This window comes from Carettochelys insculpta, chromosome 12 (genome assembly GCF_033958435.1).
Source record: "Carettochelys insculpta isolate YL-2023 chromosome 12, ASM3395843v1, whole genome shotgun sequence".
Classification (NCBI taxonomy): Eukaryota; Metazoa; Chordata; order Testudines; family Carettochelyidae; genus Carettochelys; species Carettochelys insculpta.
Window position 1 is genome coordinate 43,692,242 of NC_134148.1, and position 17,689 is coordinate 43,709,930.

Genomic DNA, 17,689 nt, shown 5'->3' on the forward strand with positions numbered 1-17,689 from the left:
TAGCTAACCCTTAGTCCCTGGAGGAGTGGTACCAACGACACCATGGGAAGATGCATTTGTGGGATAGGGTCCTGTGGCCCAAATGGGTATAACTGATGCCTAACGACCTTTGAGAAGCTGGGCCCCTGTGCCTGTGTAACTATCCCCTTGCGGGCTTGAACCTGGGACCTCTGGAGCGAAGTGCGTGAGCTCTTGTGGCTGGGGTCAGCAACCCCTGGCACATGCACCAAGAGCAGCACATGGGCCGATTTTCATCAGCATGTGAGAGGGGAGCTCATCCCCACCCCACCTCCCCCATGCAGCCGGGTGCTTTCAGCCCACTACTGTTTAGGAGCTGTCAGTCTAGGCCATGGATTCCCAAACGGGGGGGGCAGGAAGAAATTCCGGGGGGGTGGGCATGGTGACCCAGTGCCCCCCCACCCCCCCATGATTCCCACCATGTGACGAAAGAGCCGGCCTTGGCTTCCAGCTCTCAGCCCCTGCCATGTTACATGGGTGACCCAGCACAGCTGCTATAAAAAGCAGGCAGCCGGCAAAGACCCAGGTGGAGCTGGCTGCCTTCTGCAAATGAGAGTGAGTGTGGGTTGCAGGGGAGGAAGGAGGAGGATGGGGTTAAATGGAGGGCTGGTGGTGCCTGGCTTTGTGGGAGGGCAGGGGAGCAGCTGGGGTGGGAGGCTCACAGGGTCTGTGGAGCTGGGGCGGCCGGCCAGCTTGTGGGACTTGTCGGGTTCGGGTAGCTGGCCCCGGCAGAGCAGGGATTGGGCAGCTGGCCCCAGTAGTGTGTGGCTTGGGCAGCTCAGGCTGGTGGGCAGGTTGCTGGCCCTAGCAGCGTGGAGTTTGGGCTGGTGGGCGGGTGGCTGGCCCAGGCAGTGCGGGGCTTGGGCAGCCAGCGGGCAGGTGGACAACAGGCCCCGGCGGCTGGTGGGCGAGCAGGTCGCTGGCTGTGGCAGTGTGGGGCTCAGGCAGGCGGCTCTAGCAGCACAAGTCTCAGGAGAGTGGGCGGCTGGTGTGGGCAGCTCTGGCGGCCGGCACGGGGCTCAGGCAGCTGGCCAGCTGGGGCTGCACCAGGAAACCACAAGGGGCCAAGAAAAACTATCTGTGCTTATTTTAATTTTAAATAACAGCTTTATATCAAGTTTTTGTGTTTATTTTAAATCACAAATTGAATGTTTTGTTAAAGGGGGGTTGGATGATGGCAAAGAAGAGGTCGGGGGGGCATGAGGGTTTCTCAAAAATCAAAAGGGGGAGCATGATGCCGAAAAGTTTGGGAACCGCTGGTCTCGTCCTTCAGTCTGTCAGCACAGGAAAGCAGTTACTTTTCAAGATGTGTTTGCCTGAAACACCAAACTTTGTAGTGAGTATTGATTTTGCTGGGGGGAAAAAAAAGTTACGTGAGTTCTGCTGAGTCATTGAGGCAGGTGGATGTTTTTTCAAAGCTGATCTAGGGGGGGAGACGGTGGCTGTCCGGTGGAGTGAAGACCTAGGGTGTGGGCTGAGCAATATGAGAGAGGAACTAACTGTAAGAGCAGCCAAACCTGGGGAGGTGTGAGCTGAAGTCTGATGTGCTACTGTTAAGTTCTTTGTTAGTACAACCAAATGTCATGGAGAACTTTACATCAATACTGTGAGGGAACCTGGCTGTTGGACCCCGTTTCAAAGGCTCCTGCTCACAGCGAGGCCTTTCGTTCCTGCTGCCAGCGTCAGACTTGGATAAGGGAAGCCTAGTTCTTAGGCTGTTTGTCTAGTAGCAGGAAAGAACACTCATTCTTTCGCCATGAAAAGGGGGACACAGGCTGGTGCATCTAATCTGCTCAGACAGCGAAGGGGTCCAGAATAGCATTTACAAAAGTTTACCATTGTTTATTCTGCTGTGCATCGAACAGTACATGCTGCAGTTTATTGCAGGTTGGACGGCTCTCATCCAGCATCCTCGGGACCTCACCGTGCCAGACGACAAAATTTGCCGGACAACAGGAGGCCAATAATGTCTAGCACATTACCAACACCTCCACTGGTTAGTGAGCTCATAGAAGATTTTCAGGGTAAATTACAGCTAAATAAAAGCACAGAACACTGAGAGCCAGGACTGGGGGCTGGAAACAAACTTTATGGGATGAGGAGAAACTTGGCCACACCTGTGATAAGTGGTTGTCCAGCTAACTAAAATTATGCCGGATTGTGGAGTTTGCCAGACAAGAGAGTTCCAGATTAGAGAGGTTCAACCTGTATTAGCAAAGCAGTAATAAACATGACAGCATATAAAACAAAACAGCAGTCATGTAGCCCTTATGACAGCATATGTGAACCTAGAACTGGGGGACCAGCTAATTATTGATTTGCAAAATCAAATGGTTTATCCTGATAATCAATAACTTCTCTTTGATGTGCAGCATTTTTTAAAGGACACATCCATTTCATTTCTATTTTAACTTAGCTTCCCCCAAGGCTTTATAGCCTCTCTCTACTTTTATTGTTGATACAGATCTTTATCTGCCCTGGACTTATAACTGACATTTAAATTACACTGCAAACAATGAATCAATATTTATGGATTCCTGGGCCAATGCATTTGCCAAAGGAGTTGTTATGGGATTCTGTCTCCCTGCAAACAGGGCAATGAGGTCAAGGTCAAGGCTTTGTCTAATGAGGAATAGGAACAGACAACAACTGCCAGCCTGGTATTGACTACTTAATAGGAATGCATTCATGTTAGTCATTTAGCTGAACATATTGAGCTCCTTGCTGATTTTCTCATTCCCGTTTTAACACTCATAATCACTCAGAAGCTGAGATGAAAATCGTATGTTTCCTTTCCACTCAGAAAACCACTGAAATTTATTATGAAGCAGGAAAAAGGCATTTTTTCCCCAACCACTTGTAACAGTCTGCCTGTCCCTCTCTCACTCTTGGGGGCTTTTTGTCTCTTTCAGGGCTGTTTTCAGTATAAGTTTAAGGAGGGTAAATATGAATAACTGTTCAAAATTGGTGTTTATCAGTCCACGCTGTCTGTAAATTTAACCTGAAGAAGAGGCTCTGTGTAAAATTGAAGGTTTGTCTTTCTCTCACCAACAGAAGTTGGGCCAATAAACGATATTCCCTTACCCACCTTGTCTCTCTTGCAAATTTAGCTGGCAGGTCAGAACAGAAGACAAGCAATCTCTTATATCTCGATTGCTGTAGGCCTGCTCTGGCTCTGACTTCAATGCTTGTTTCTGTAGTTGCTCTTGTCGGGTGAAATCAGACGTCAAGCTGGCAAAAGAGCACTGATTATCTTTTTCTGTCCTTCTTGCCTAATCACACAGCAAGTTTGTTCCTGGGTGGCTGCCGATCCTACGTCACCAATAGCAATGGTGCTGGTCACTGGACGTTTGCATTTTTATAGTACTTTCTGAGAATCTCAAAGCATTTTCCATATACTAATGAATTAAGCTTCACGTGTGGGGCAGGGAATTGCTAGTCTCACTGTTATCAGTGGTGAAACAAGCATGGTGAGGCAAAGGGTCTGAGTCTCAGAATTAGGGAAGCACATTTATGTGTGCAAAAGTGTGAGTTTAATAGTGTACTTAATTTTCTGATGTCATTTCTGCACACACTAGTGCAAATCAAGTAATTGCACGCCTGGCCATATATTTGCATATCCAATTACCCAGCTCACTTGTACACTCACAAGAACCCAACACGTAACTCATGTGTAATTATCTGCACGTTTTTCATTCATAATTATGTGTGACTAATTTTTAAAATCAGGCAATCAATGGCTTACCCAAGGCTGGCTCACAGATCCTGCTGGAGCTAGGACACAGGTCCCTGGGTATTTATTTCTGTGCCTGAACACTAATGCCATTTTTTCTTGGACTGTGCTTGTATGTATACGCAGACATATATATAGGCCAGTGGCAAAATGTTCAGATAAACACCCAGAATTTTAGACGCTTAAACCACCTGCAGTAGGATGAAAATCTCATGTAAGGAAGGCTCCTATGAAATATCTAGTTCCTGCAGTCATAATGAAAAATAGTATCTTGATGCTCTTGATTCCGTTAAAAAAATGCAGAAGCGGCAAAATAATGAAGAAAAATACCTACCTAAATTTAGTTTTCAAATCTGAACCATCAGACACCTTGGGCAAAGGTTCTGTTTGGATCAACTGCAATCAGCACCAGGTGGCCCATCCGTAGAATCGCCAGCCTCTGACTAAACAAACTTGTTCTGGTTTAAAAGGGCATTTTTACAAATCTAGCTGCCATGAGCCTGGCCTGGTCTCCTACTGCCAAATGCAAGAGCTTAGTTCAAAGAGGGCAACAAATGTAATAAAATGCAATCACGACTTCAGTTTCATGATGCTCCTTTTGAAAGATGTGTTTATCCCTCTTGTTAAATGCCAGATGAAAAAGTTTAAGGTCTAAATTACTTTTGCCCTCTCCCATTCATTTATTTACATGATAATAATCCACTGTCTGCGAATTGTGTCAATTATTCTTTCCTCTTGGCAAGCCAAGACTTCTTTGTTCCTCACTCGTTTACAAAAGGGAAATATAGGTGAGGTTTGGGACCTTTTAATCCTCCTCTGTAATGACGGCTCCCGCAGACACCGCTGCATTTTACAATCGCTGTGTGAAGCTGCTAGGCTCAGATTAAGCGCACAAAGTGGCTTCACTTCATCAAAGGATTCCTTATCTAACCGAGGCAGCCAAACAACAAACTATCCACAAGTCTCAGTGGACTCCATGTTTATTTGACCACCGCCGAAATAAATAAATGTCCTTTAGACAAACATGCCAAGGCCTGGAAATTTCCCCCAGAATGCCGGCTCAGCCAGTCAGGTGGGTGGGAATTTTTGAGCGCATTACAGGGGAGCTTTTGAAGTGCTTTTTCCACATTTTACCAGCCCAAATGAGGATGAAACTAAAATGACATGAAGAAATAATCCTTCATTCAGCCCTGAAAGGATTATTCTAATTACTTTGATTATTAAAGATCAGACAGATTTTTTTCAGCCTATGAGCATAAGTAAACCCAACCAGAAATACAAATCCTCACTGGGAATTGAAGAACGTCTTAAGTAAACAGAGGGAACAAATGAGCTCTGTGACAGATATACAAGGCTTCTGTCTACAGCCTTAATCAGACAGGCCTACCCCTGGTTTACTGGAGGCTAGGCTTTTGTGAAAGCTTGAATAGGGGCTAAATATCCCTTGAAATCAGAACTCTTTGGCTTCGTGAGTGTATAGGCCATATAGTCTCGCTCTTTTCAAATGCAAATGCAAGTGGTTTTCTCCTTTATCTCTGTAGTAAGATGCTGGTGTCAAGCTGGGCCTAGATGAATAAAACTGAGGATTTATGCTTTATTGAGATCTATTTTTTCCCCCCACTAAGCCTCATTCCTCACTGCCTCTCTCAGGAAAGCAAAAAAAAAAAGCACAGATGGTCTCTTCTGACCTGCTATTTATCATTCCGGCAAAAGCTTAGTCAGTGTAATGCTCCACAGCAATTCATTTAAGGACTCTGTTTGTTTCTGCTGATGAGGACTGTTAATTTGCACAGCAGTCTCATTAGGCCTAAACCACCAATTAATTTCTTTTGTTCTCATTAAATGGCTGATTCCTAAACATTTCTGCAGCAACAATGGATGGTTCAAAGCTGCAATTCAGCCACCCTTCATCTATTGGCCACGTCTAGATTGCTGTGTAGCAGGTAATTCTTCTGAAGAGCGCTCTAGAGGGCCAGTTGGTAACAATGGGTTCAGTTAATTTTCTCAGGCCCAATCCAAGCATGCAAAACAGTTCATTAAATACATACAGCTTGCCAGCAAACACATAGCTCCGCCAGAAACAAGTGTTCTCCAGTCCTTTAGGCTGCAATCACCCAGGCTTGGGGTGAACAGGAGTAGACTCAAGAAGCTTTTTCTATCAGACAAGGAAACCAAAACAAAGGGTTTTTCCAATCATTTCAACATGCCTAAATGGGGAGGGCGGGGGGGGGGAGTAATCTCTGCTCCTTTCTGGTTTTGTCTGGTTATGGGCACATGCGGGCCAAGAATATCTGGTGGTTTGTTTTTTCGAGCTCGGTCACACAATTTGCAGCCGCAGTGAAGAGTCCTTGACTGTCTCTCAGCGATTTCGTCCAAGAAGGTGTCAGCTTTTGTCTGGCAGTGAAGCTAGGGCAACTATTTAACCTCATTTGACTTTCCTGCAGTTCAGGCTTTCTGAGCATAAAATTGCCAAAGTGAGGCTACAAACCAGCTTCCCAAGGAATAAGGAAATAAAACCCACACAAGCAACCGACGCAGCCTCCTGACATCCAGAATGGCATTGTGCTCACACTGCCTTCGAGAGTAATATTGTCTCTTGCTGTGTATTTATTGCTAGCACTCGTTTTCGTAAGATGGGTGAGACTAACTTCTTGCTTTCGTCCAGAGAGCTCAAAGCACTTTGCAAAGGAGGGATGGGTCATTATCCCCATTTTACAAAGGCAGCAGCTGAGGTACAGAGCAGGGAAGCGACTTGCCCAAGGTCATCCAAAGAAGCAGCAGCAGATCTGGAAATTGAACTCAAATCTCCTGAGTCCCGTCCAGTGCTTGGTTTAGGCTGTTTGGAGACAGTGGTGAGGACCAAGCACTTCTGCTGGGCATCCCCTCGGATTCACAACTGAAACACAATTCCGAAATGCAGGCAAGAATTGCGTCCGGTTTGCTGTCAACACGGATACCCTGCCATGGCGTATAAATGTTGTCTCCTCCAGTCTATGGCCACTTGTGGTCCTTTCGCTGCACTTAAGAGAGCATCAGCACAGCAACTGCTAAGAAAGCCTCTGAAACGTTGTCCCTTTCTGCCCGCTCATCATTGGGATGTATTGTTTCCCTCTTGACATTTTGGATACAGCCACTGAATTTTCTTCCATCAGCCGCAGGCAGTCACTGCTTGCATTCATTGGTTTCTTGGCGGTAATGCCCAAGGCGTGTGAGGCTGCCGCTGTCCATGGCTCAAGCCACGTTAAAATTGGCCAGGTAGGAACTCATCACCCTCTGCAGCTCTTTGCTGGGGAGGAGGTGGCCATATTGCCCTGAAAGCTCGCAGGAAGGTGGCGCCCGCTGACAGCTGGGAGGAGCACTGAGAGCACGGCCAGGCGGCAAGAGTCACCTCCAAGCTTCGTGTGCAGAGAGCTCTTGGTCTCGCCTCCCTCGCACTGTGACAAGACTTGCGCCGGATGCAGCTTACCCCCTTGCAGGGTGGTTCTTTGGGTACAGCTGGGCTCATCGGGAGAGCGGCCTGGCTACGGGCCATCTCCCAGGGTTTGACTTAGCGCGCCTGGTGGGGCCGTGCTAAAGCGACCCATCGGGGTTCCACCATTGACCTTGTGCTGGACTACGCAGCTGGCTGGTGCCACTGCTGTGCCAACCCTGCTCTTGCTGTTGCCCCTCACCTCTGGCATGGGCTCAGGGTGAGGGCCGTCGCCCTCCGGGGCCAGGGTCTCTGCGGCAGGAAGGGATTCCTGTGCCCAGGAGGAGGAGAACGCCGCAGGCAGCTGTTGAGTCCCTGTTGTACCACTTAGGATGAGCGCTGATGGCTGGTGTGCGGAGGGTTTGTTGGCTCAGGGTGAGGCTTTGCACACCAGCTGCTGGGAAATGCCTTCCCTGGAAAACATGGTTTGTGGCACGTGGTGGACAGGGCTGGGGCAACCCCTCCCCAGCAGTGCCCCAGGCATGGGGCCCAAGGCAGCCTTCCTCATGCTGCAGGCCCTGTTCCACCCCTGCTGCAGCCCCACCCTCCTCCCAAGCAACAGGGCCCAAGGATCACTTGGGGCTGAGGGCTAGGAAGTCGCGAGAAGTAAGGGAGAGTTTCTCCATCGACCTCCCGCTGGGGAACAGCGGGGAAAATGGGTTTCAGATACATCGACTCCAGCTACGCAATTCCCATAGCTGGTGCTGCGTATCTGAAGTCGATTTTTCCCCCTAGCGTAGACCTGGCCTTTGTCTGGGAGCCGAACACTCAGCTAACCCCAGCTCCGGACAGCAGCCACCTCTGTCATCCTACTAACGCACCCCTTGGCCTTTGGACTTGATACTCAAAGAGAACCAGCTCCCTTTGTTCCCCTGATGCTGAGCTAGGTAAAGTAGCAACCCGCTACCACACTTCCCCTCCAGGCGTAGGTTGGCTTTGCCGGTCATCCAGCTTTGGTAGCTGTAATTTGGCCTCAGCCTTCCCCTCCCACTGGTGGCAGCGGTAGGAAGAGCAGCTGCTTTTGGAGCCTGGTTTGTGCAGGCTGGCTGCCTCGGAGGCTATAATCTGGGCCTTTGCAGGCCCCGTTTTTACAGAGCCCAGCTTTAGTGAATGCTACAAAGGTGTGAGGTCCGTGGACGAGGGGACAAAACCCATTAACGTACACGTCTCTCTTACAGTGTGATTGTTGGGTTCAGCCCTGAGAGCTGAGTTTCTTCTGCCTTGAGTCCAGTGCACTTGATTGTGTCCACCATCTCCACCTCTTACTGGACCTGCCGGAAGACGGGCCTGAAGGGCAGACCCCAACTCAGATAGATCTCATTTTTCCATCGCTAAGCACGCGTCCCCCTTGCGCTGTCACCTGCCAGCATTCAGTTGAGCTGCATCAGGTTCAGGTTCTGTATCTTTTTATTTTCTCCCTCTGGGCATGGAGGTACCCCAGCAGGATTCTCCGAGGTCTCTTCTTTAAGGGCTCTCATGACAGGTCGCTTCGGGCCTATCCAGAAATGAAGGCCCATCTTGACTGCACCTCTACCCAGTGGCTTCCCAGGGACAGGGATGGCCACCTTTCAGACAAGAAACTAAAATGTGCAGATTTGTCAAGAGCAATATGGCCTCTAATTTTTTCAATGTACGTGCGGAATAAATTTTGTTAGGTGCGAACTCCTCGCAATATTAAGGAGTACAGCGGTCGACTGCCAATCGCAGAGAGTTCGATTTTGCGCATCTCTACCAGGCGTAGTCTATATGTACTCCTGTAGTCTAGATGTACCCTCTCTCCTGGGTGGCTGGCTGCCCAAGGGAACACTGGAGGCTCAGAAGGTGCGTTACAGTTCAGACCACTATAGGTGCCCATGACGAGCAGACATGCGCTTCTGGTTAAAGGTGGAAATCCCAAATGCCTTGACCCTGGAGGGAGCCAGACCAGAGGTAAATGCCACAGCACACATCTGATAGCACTTGTAACTCAGGCTGTTCATTGTGACCTTTTGTGTCTTGAGACGCTTGTGCAGCTAATGTCCTCTCTTAACATTTGATTTCAGGAGAAATGAGCTGGCTCCTTAAGCTGCAATTATTGTAAGGAATCTCGCTTGATTGCAATTGTTCGCTAAGCTCCTGCCTTTGACGCTTCCCCTGGTGTGAGCAGAGTCCAACTGAAGCATTTTATTGCACGCAAGCCCAGGACTTCTAGCAAAGCGCTCCCATTCTCTTTACGGCCATGGCTGTGCCGTGTCACTTCCGGAGGCACAGCTGCTCTAAGCTGGCGGGAAAAGCTCTCCCGCTGGCTGAACAACTCCAGGCCTGGCTCTGTCCGTGGGAGAAGCTCTCACGCCAACTCACGCTGGAGCTGAGGTCCGTATCGCTTCTGTCCTTCAGGGCGTGGGTTATTCACGCCCCCCCAAGTGATGTAACTAATTCATAGTGGGGTTGGAATGTTAACTAACCTACCTCAGCATAGGCCTGTCCCCTCTGATGAAACCAAGTCAGCTGGGTGGGTGTAAATGGTTAATATTTCCCTTCATTCCTGTGCCTGAGCACATCAAGGCAGGGAGCTCTCAGCTGGACTGATGGATGAGGCATTTCCCCATGGGGCTGGCTGAAATAAGAGGAAGCAGGTTGGAATCTGCACAGCAGGAGGGTTTATTTTGAATGACCTCGTCTCCTCTGAAGTGCCAGTCCCGGGCTGGATTGCAACACCATGCACGCAGGCTGAGGGACTAGCACGGCCTGGCCCTTTTCCAGGATGGGCCGTGCATGTCCAATGATGGTAACGTCATGTTTGCATGGCTTGTCTGGGGAAGGGCATTGATGACATGTTTTCAGGCCCCTGTGTGCAGCCCTCAACAGAGGTACAGTATATGTTTCCTTCTGTGCTTTTGTGTTCTCTCGGGGCGGGGGAATGGGGCCTTTCTTTTTCCTTTCTCTGGGTGCTTTCCTTAGCAAGGGGCAGCCGTGTGTGAAGCTAGGAGCCAGGGCTGGGTTCTGGGATGCAGGCTGAGCAGTGGGAGTGAGCATCCAGGGGCTAGCTGGGGCAGGGACGGCGGATGGGAAGCTGACAGGAAGATGGCTGGGCAGGCAGAGAGAAGTGGGAGAAACTGGCTGGGATGCAGACAGTGTTCCCTGTAAGCTGAGCAGCCCCTCAACCAGCAGCGTGTGTGTCTACTGGTGGTGCAGATCCGCTCATGCCTCGGCACACCTAACAAAATTTATTCTCCACATGTTAGAAAAAAATGAGCGGGAACCCTGGTCCAAGGGAGGATGGTGGGAGGTAGCGCGGTGCGTGTGGAGGGAAGCAGAGTTTAGCAGCCTGCTGTTCTCGTGTCTAGTGCCGTTACAACCCTGCCGAGGTTACGAGGCGTGCCGGGAAATGGAAGCAGGGCCCTGGGAAGGGACATGTCCCGCATCCTCCTCATCAGTTGCTAGACTCATAGATTTTAAGGCCAGATGTGACAATATGCTCATGTACCTTGACCTCTCGCCGGGGCCCCAGGCAGAAGGGGTGGGGACAGTCAGCCCTGCATGCTGCCAGCCTGTCCTGCGTCCCTCCCTGCTAGCCCTCAGGGCGCCAGCAGTGATTTAAAGGGCCCAGGGTGCCAGCCAGCACTGCTGCTGCAGTAGCAGTGGTGGCAGCAAGGAGCTCCAGGTCACTTTGTATTGCTGGGCCCAGGGGCAATGGCCCCCTTTGTGCCCCATCCCCAGCGGCCGTCCTGACTCCGTGTCTCAGTTAACTACAGGATCTAAGAGGTAGTCAGCCCATGTCCAAGGCGAAAGCGCCTGGAAAGTCCTGGAGTCATAGGACAGAAAGGAGAGGAAATGGTGAGTTACAGACTGTTATAATGAACCCTAAATCTAGCCTCTTTATTAGCACCATGTTTTAGTGCTCAGCTCCATTATGAATTTCACTGGTGAGAGCCTGTACCGCGCTGTGACTGAGTAGCTTTCCCACACCTGGAGAGGAGCTCTGAGTTACTCAAAAACTGGTCCCTCTCCCCAGCAGAATCTGGTCTGATAGACGATACTGCCTCACCCATCTATTCGCTCTGGTTTATTTCAACTGCGATTTTGGGGAGGGGTGGAGGGAGAAGAGTTGTTGGTGGATAAATCCGTCCTGCAATAGTTGTGCTCAGGTTATTTGTTGCATTAAGTAAAGGTAGTTGCCTTTTTAATTCCATGAACTTTAAATGTTTACTTTCCCGAGGATGCTCTGGTACGAGTGCCTAACTTCAAGGCACCGGGCTTAACACAATAGCTGCTGATTACACAGCTGGGAGGAAGGTGCTCTAGGAAAAGCTAGGGTGGGTAGCCTTTGTCTGGGATGGTGCATAAGTAGCTACCTACATTCAAACAACCTGCTTATGCCCAGATCCTGAAAAGACTTAGGCATCCCTTTCATTCCAGGAATACCTTATTGACTTCGGCATTGGGTCATGAAAATCTAGTTAAGCAATTTTGAGTTAGGCCCGTTCTGAACAGGCAGGAACATTATTGCATTAGAGGCACATGCCAGACCAAACCAATGAATCTTTCTCATAGAGCTGTGTCCTCTTGCGGGACTCTAGTAGCACTAGGGTAAGGAGCTGTGGTTGAATATACAGCCAGGCAAGAAACCAAGCCTAAGTAAGTCAATAGCTAGACTCAGCCCTAATAGCAGCGTGAAGACCAGGTGACCTCCCGTAAATGTTGGTGATGTAGACATGCGCTACCATGGAGGCCTCCAGCCAGGGCCTTGCCAGGGGTGGCGGGAATTGCTTAATGATTAAAAAGAAGTTGATAATGTTAAATAACAATTGCTTATTGTTTCTGTTGGATTTGTTAGGATTTATGGTGTCATAGTGGCCCGACAGCCCAAGCAAACACCTGCAAAGGAGAACGCCAACAATGAGTACCTACCAGCAGAAGAAAGGACCGTCAGTTCACTGGAAATGAATGACAAAAACAATGTAACCCTACAATTCAGCGGAGATAGCCAAACAAGATTTACACATTCTTTGGTGCCTCTCTGGCTCCTTCCAAAGACTGAGAAAGCCAAACCTCTAAACAAAACCAACAAGCAGGAGAGAGACATGCACACCCAATAAATATAGATGGGGGGGCTGATTAGTATACTGGTGTAAGCCAAGTGTAACTCCACTGATGTCGATGCCTTTACATCAACATGAACCAGGTGTAAGATCAGAACTGGGTTTGAAAAGGGGGCTTTGCGAGGGATGATTAAGGGGGTGATGCCAAGGTATGGCAAGGGGGTGCTCTCTTCTCCCTTTCCCATGCCCTCCCCTGCCCCAGATATTTTCTGCTGTCCATATGCTACCCCAGCACTTATCCCCACTCTGTGCAAAGGCAGTGTGCTTGAAAGGTTCTCGCAGGCCCCCATCTCCTGTGCTTGAAGTGCCAGAGTGGGGCTCAGCCTTGACAATAGTGTGCTGCCACCCTTACTTCTCCACAGGTGCCCAGCCAGCAGCCTCTGTTCTCCTAAAGCTTCTCAAGCCCCCCAGACTACATTCTGCCCCCACCCCCGGGCAGAGGAGAACACCCCTCCGGTGGAGAACCTCTGGCCCAGATGGCCACCAGTGTTTCTTCTGCCCTGGGAATCTGTAAAGAGAAGCCAGCTTTCAAATGAGCTTGACATCAAGGGACCTAAGGGGACTTGCCTCCAGGGCTGAGTATTGCCCACAGCAGAAAGGCCCACCACTAGCCAATCCCCACGAGTGAAAATGGCCTCAACAGAGCCATGCTGTGGAAACAAATCTGGCCCACACCCCAGGTGCAGACCCAGGCCAAGCCCTCCGAACCACAGTCACAACTGCCGGCAGCTTTTGAAAGGCGACAGTCCCCGAATGTACGGCGAGCGTTACTGCCACGGAGCAAAGGACCATTTCCATTTGTCTCTATTACATGGAAGAAATGCACCATGAACCTCGGAGAGGCCCCTTCTTGGGCAGCCCCCTCAGCCCGTCCATGCATTTCCTGCACCTAATGAAGACAAATGACGTATCTCAATCCCTCCAAGCAGCTGCTACCATGAATTTGGTGTCTGGGACTGTGACAAGCATTTAAAATGTACATTGACCCTTTATTTAGCGAGCTGCCGTGACTGGCATGTAGAAAATGCAGTTGGCTGGGGACTCCTCTGGCAGTACGGAAGAATCCCAAAGAGTCTAAGGGCTTGATTCTGATCACAAGTATTATTATTCATATCGGGGTGGCCAACCCGCAGCTCTGGGGCCGCATGCAGCTCTTGGAGGACTTAAACGCGGCTGCTGCTCAGAGCTGCGCGCCAGGATTGCCGTCTGCCTCTGCGCACGCCCCAGCACTCGGTGGGAGAAGCGCACGGGGACAGCAGTGGAGGTGGCGATGGCTCCGGTGAGTCACCAGCATCGAGTCTGAACAGAGGCCTGGGAGCACCTGGCTCTGGGAGAGGGGGAGGGCATCGAGCCATGCATTATATATGTATTTTTATCTAGCTAGATATATTAGAGATAGATAGATAGATAGATAAAAATACATATATAATGCATGGCTCTTTGCACTCTGTCCGTGGCTCTTAGTCTGCAATTGATTGGCTATACCTGATTTATATCTGTGTAGCATATAACAGCGTCAGTCATGGACCCGATCCCATGGTGTTTGGTGCTGTACAAACCAAGACCAAAACAGGGGTAGCTGCACCAAAGACTTTACAAGGCACATATAAGAAAAGAGACACGAGCCGGCCACAGACGGACTGAGCAGGGAGCCCAAGGAAACTATGACAACCTCTTGGACAGGCAGTGATCAGAGCACAGCAGAGGCCTGGGCTCATGTTTGTGGTCGGATTCTTAGCCACGTGAGTTTCTGGAGGGCTTTGGAAGAGGCTGGCAGGGTATGGATGTGGCTGTGTTTGGGGATCACCTCCCAGGGGAGAGGATTCCCCTGGGAGACAGAACAGGGAGGTTTTTGGCGATGGAGGCTGATGTCCTGGGCTGAGGGGAGGTCAGAGTCTCGGCCCAGAGTGTGAAAGACAAGAGTGAGGGTGGAGATTTCTGCTGGGTCGCCGTTTTGAACCACTCCTGTGATGGAGTCCCACCTAATTTACACCAAAGCCGAATCTGTCTCTGGGCTGAGGCTGGATTTCCAGGCAGAGGAAAGGGTGAGGAGCATGGCTCAAAACCTGCCCATGGTTCCTTAGAACCAGGTTCAATGACCTTTAATCAGCTGGGTTCATTAGCAGTGGCCAGAAGAGAGACTGATGTAACACGCTAACAGGGCTCATTAGTAGCCTGCCCGGCGAATGCAAACATGTAAAGGAAGCACACGCCTGCAAGGGCCCCAGCCCAACTGTGTGAGAGAAAAACACACACCACGGCCAGCCTGGTGCCTGCTGCTTGGTGCTGGGGTATGGTGCATGGACAGGAGAAGGCTCTTTCTCACTGTGCCCCACCCTGCTGACTCATTTCATCGCAGCCAATAGGATTGCAGTATGCAAAGGAGCCGAGGAATCACTTTATGATGGGCTTTGTAATGGCCATTGAGGCAGTTGCTAAAGGGCCGTAGCCCTCCTGCAGACGGAGCAGCACCTGCCTGCATCCTTAAAATGATCTCGTTTGGCTGCTCAATCGACATTTGTCAGTGGCAAGCCTACTGCACCCCCAAAGCAGTTAGCAATTCTATAACCCCCCAGCATTTGTTCGGTGGTTATTTCCTCTTCCTGCCAAATAGTAAGGCAATGCCAAATAAAGACAATGAACCATGAATTTTTTTGCCAGTGAGCACAAGCTCCTCAACATGCTTGTAGAGTTGGTGTGATCTCCTGTCAAGGCTGATCCCTGTGCTGAGGGCAAAAGGTGGGAACCAGCAAGAGACCTTAAAATATTTTGCCTGTAATGGCTTCTACTTAAAAGCTTCCCAAAGTCACAGATTCCCTGTCCCTAGGAGCTAGCTGCCTCCACCCAAGTGAGGAAAACCCCACTTTAAAACCCAGTAAGACACAGCTGGGATCTTTCCCTGTGGGATAACCCCAAGGCTTTCCCCTTTCCGTAGGAGAGAGTTTAGAAACAAAGAGGAAGAAATTTAGCTGCAGTCTGATAGGTGACCTTTCCACATTAGGCATGGATATACACAGACCTTTCCCTGTGACACAGGAATCAAATCTTTACCTTAAAGAAGACGTGATTTATTACCAAACACTAAAGAGCTATGCCATACAGCATCCTTAGTTGCTAGCAGTTACAGAGAACCTCAGGGGAAAAGGTAGGTAGAAGCACAGAGATTTAGTTTAGAAGTTACAGTGTATGGGGTACACCGGCCGACGCGAGAACTCGCGCACCAAACCCAAAATAAAAAATAACCGGCTTGCAGCTGACTGAACATTTTCTTTCTACTTACATATCTGTATGCCCGGATGTGCCTGAGGCCTGGATAGTTACTTACACAGTAAACCCTCAGTTCAGCAGATTCCAATTTAGCAGATGTTGGAAACATGGACGTCCGCCAGCTCCTGCCCCCAGAGCAAGTAAACGTGGCAACTCACCAGAGCCGCCTGAGCTGCCACTGGAGACACTGTGTCTCGAGGTGCCACTGACACAGTGGGAGACCACAAGAATGGCAGCAGGAGCTGCTGAGCTGGAGCTGCTGTGGCTGGTGGCCACCAAAGCTGGCGGCCACTGTGGCTGGAGCAGCAGCAGGAGCCTCCACGGCCGGAGGAGGCGCTGGAGCAGCGGGGGTCACTGCTGCCAGAGCTGCCACGTGCTCCTGCCATTGGGGCGAGGTGCGGATGTGCGCCCCGGCACGCGTGCACGTGTCCCAGTGTGGGCTGGCTCTCATGGCAGCGATGGGCCCTGCCACGGTGGCTCCTCCAGTGGGGGTGAAGGCGCCAGCAGCACTGGTGAGTCGCTGGCATTTATTTGGGGAGGAAGGGGGCAGGGGACCCGGGAGGGGGGGCGAGCGCTATGGTGAAGAGTGCAAGTAAATGCTCTGGTTTAACGGACACCCCCCACCACCGTTAGCCTATTACACGCCAGGTTGGCTATAGCCCGAAGGATATTTCCGCATCTCCTTCAGCCTGAGCAGGTTTAAACACCACGTGTCGCTCTCCTCCGGCCATGCAGACGACAAGACCCTTAGCAGGCTCACCTGGCTGCTTACCAGCAGAGAACCCCCCCGCCCCTCGCTCTGGCTTTAACCCTTTGCAGGCCGTCTGTCGTGACAGCTCCGCACATGGGTTGGGGGTTTCGAATGTGTTGTCTAACGTTATGGCTCAGGCAGGCAAACGGCAAGTGAAGCCCTCACGTCCCAGCGAGCGCAGCATTCGGGCCTGGAGGGTTGCCCACGCAGCCAGAGACTGTACAGGCAACAGAAAGAGCCACCACCCCTTGGATCAGGCAAGACCGAGGCCTTGGCCTCTCCTCTACATGGGGCTGGTGTTTGGAAGGCTGGCTGGCTCAGCTGATGAGCTCCAGGCTGTAGAGCTCCCAGCATGCACTTGGGTGGAAGCTTTTATTGAAAGTATTAGGGCGGTGATAAAACCGTCGTTGAAGATTTGCTCATGTTTTCTAACCTGTCATTACAAATTTATAGTCTGGACAAACGGGGGCAGGGCGGTGGGGGAGCTGATGATTTAAAGCAAATCTTTCTGTAAATTAAAGAGCTTTGCGATGGAGGGTGGTCTGTGGGGCTAGCCTTTTGCCAAGGCTCTGGGGGTTTCATGAGTGATGCTCAGGGGGGTGAGGGTTTGGAAAAGGAGCCAGACGTGCCTTGTTCAGCATGCCAGGCAGGAGGTAGCTCAGTGGTCTTGCCTGGGCCTTGGGGTCTGTGAAGTCATGAGCAGTGCTGGGTGGGTTAATGCACTGGCTACCCCCAGCCAGGACCATGCTTACAAGTTTGGGTCCCCTGGGCAGCCCCAGCACCAGCGTCCCACCTTGCCTGCTGGGGAGCAGGGCAGCAGCTCTGCAAGGTGGGGGCTGTGCTCAGGGCTGAGGGGGCAGGAGCTGGGCAGGGAGGCTGGTTGGGGAACAGGAGAAAGGGGGAGTGGGGCAGCGGTACCGGGAGGTGGAGCAGGGAGCCAGGGGAATGGGGTCTCTGGAGCCAGGGGCCATCAGAGCAGTGGGGTGGGGGCTGAGGGAGTCAGCCCCTGGGGCTGGAGGCAGGGGGGGCTGAGGGATTGGGCCAGAGGCTGGGTGGGGGACAGGTGTAGGGGACTTGAGCCATGGCGTGGAGGGCAGCCTCCTTGCAGCAAGCGACGGTCCCGTGCACGGCGACGCACCGCGCTGATGGGCGCGGAAGCCGCGTGTCTGGTCAGCCGGCGCGGAGGGCTTTTGCCACAGCTTACTGGACTCCCTCCCATCACAGCTGCAGGGAGGGCAGCTCCTCTCACACCCTTCCACGCCCCTCAGGCCTGGCTTCCTGCCCCTCCCGCTGGATGCACCCACCTGGCCCAGCTGTGCTCACTGGGCCTCTGCGCCGCAGCTGCCTGGGACTCAGCTGGTGAATGCGAG

The 17,689-nt window shown here is 51.2% G+C and overlaps 1 long non-coding RNA gene across 1 annotated transcript in view; it reads left to right on the forward strand.

Annotated features, from left to right (window-relative positions):
- LOC142019641 (uncharacterized) overlaps positions 1-15,542 on the forward strand; it is a 195,240-nt gene extending 179,698 nt beyond the window's left edge. Inside the window, exon 4 of the long non-coding RNA XR_012647142.1 lies at positions 12,037-15,542. This is a non-coding gene — a long non-coding RNA (uncharacterized LOC142019641). The remainder of the gene's footprint in view (positions 1-12,036) is intronic.
- The last annotated feature ends 2,147 nt before the right edge of the window (positions 15,543-17,689 follow it).